Genomic DNA, 2,049 nt, shown 5'->3' with positions numbered 1-2,049 from the left:
GCTAGGCTCATCTCAGTGCTGGGAACAGTGACCTACACCCTTCCGTCTAGTGTGGTCCGTGGAGCAGCTCGGCCTCCCAGAGCTCCCTGTTGCCCACCACCATTCCAGCTCCATCCAACTCCGCCCCTCCCACATCCTAGTCCAGGTACATAATGAAATATTATGCAGCCATTACAAATATTTTAAAGATCTTGTAACACGTGGAAATATTTTGGTAAAGGTGGCGGGGGCAGGGAGTTAAGTAAAACAGAAGAGGCAGTGCAAGGTCAACTCAAACAAGGAGAAAGGAATATATTCCAAAGTGTTCAGAACAATGGTCTCTGTGTGATCAGCTACTGGTAGATTTTTGGTTCCTTCCAAGCTTCCAGCTTTTCTATATTAAGTATATTACTTTTATAACCAGAAAAAAATCTACCTTAAAGCAAGATACCCCACTCATCCCACTACCCTCCACCTCCAAACCTAAAAGGACAAAGTTACACAGATGAAAAGGGCACCTCTTCGTACATAAAGGGTTAAGAACATGTCTACAGTCAGAAAGAAATCCAAACTTCAGTTATCTCTAATGCAGGTGTATTTATGGGTGGGGAAGAGTAAGGTAAACCTGCAGGTAAAGAGCCAAGAAGATAGGACAGTTTTCTACTCCTTCCTCCTTTCTGCTCAATGGAGTCCCTTTAGCCACTCTCAGCCTGCCCTAAGAGACATGAACACGGGGAGAGCACAGAGCTCAAGTGAAAGGGGCTCCCGGGAGAGAAGAAGGAAGAGTGAAGATCAGGAGAGGCTACCGTGAGGAAATTTCGAACAGCACAGCAGGAAGGGATGGGCCAGCCCTTCCATTTCAAAATGCCCTTGTGACCTATATCTGGGTCATAAATCAGGCTCTGCCCAAAGTTCCTATTCTAATAACATCAGTGCTCAGAATGTCTTGCTTTGTGGCCAAAATGCTGAATGGTTTAGGATCATTTTCTCTGGCCATTAACCTCTGAATACTCAGCGCTAACAGCATCCAAAGAAAACAATTAAGGAAGTAAATACCCCAACATCAAGTATCAATAATGTGGGAGTTCCCAGTGTTTGAATTTAATTGTCTGCACACAGCCAGGTCAGATATCAGCTTCCAAGGGAAGAATGAGAGCTACACAATGGATTATGGGACAGCTACACTTAATATGTGACAGGAAGGCACACGGTCAATGTACTTTCTAGTAACATCTAAACTCCCTCTCTGCCCCAGAATACAGGCACTGCATTCACCTCTCTTGGATATGAAAATTGCACATTGATTTTTTTATTAATCATGATCCTCACATATAAGACACTGGCTTCATCAGAGCCATAAGAGTTTACGTTTCCACCCCAGCCTCATGGGCTTCATTGTCCATGACTTTCCTTCCTGAATCCCTAGTGGCAACTCTCCAGTTCCAGACAAGAGAATGCTGTCAGTACTCAGACCTCCCCAGGCAGACAGGGACAGAGTTCTCAAGCCCTGAGAGGAAAGGGGGTTTTAAAGAGTCTTTAAACCTGGCCAGTGTGGCTCAGTGGTTGCATGTCAACCCAGATGTCAACCCAGGAACCAAGAGGTCATTAGTTCAATTCCCAGTCAGGATTATAAAATAGCCGAAACTGGTTTGGCTCAGTGGCAAGAGTGTCGGCCTGAGGACTGAAAGGTCCCGGGTTCGATTCCGGTCAAGGGCATGTACCTGGGTTGCGGGCACATCCCCAGTAGGAGATGTGCAGGAGGCAGCTGATCAATGTTTCTCTCTCATCGATGTTTCTAACTCTCTATCTCTCTCCCTTCCTCTCTGTAAAAAATCAATAAAATATATTTAAAAAAAAATAGAAGTGTAATTACCAGAAAATGAAGCTCCAGGAGTTAACACAATTGTATGCCCATCTTTTCTTCCTATAAATGTATTTAAATCCAGCACAAAAAGTCATCGGTATAAATAAAGCCTTAAATCTGAAGGTAAAAATGAAGGTGGTTCCCCTTGCAGTGAACAGAACTTGGCTCTTTCCTGGCAAAGCACTTCCTACCTCCACTCTCACCCA

Source organism: Myotis davidii, unplaced genomic scaffold (assembly GCF_000327345.1).
Source record: "Myotis davidii unplaced genomic scaffold, ASM32734v1 scaffold168, whole genome shotgun sequence".
Lineage (NCBI taxonomy): Eukaryota > Metazoa > Chordata > Mammalia > Chiroptera > Vespertilionidae > Myotis > Myotis davidii.
The sequence above is the reverse complement of the archived record's forward strand: the minus strand, read 5'-3'. Positions refer to the sequence as shown.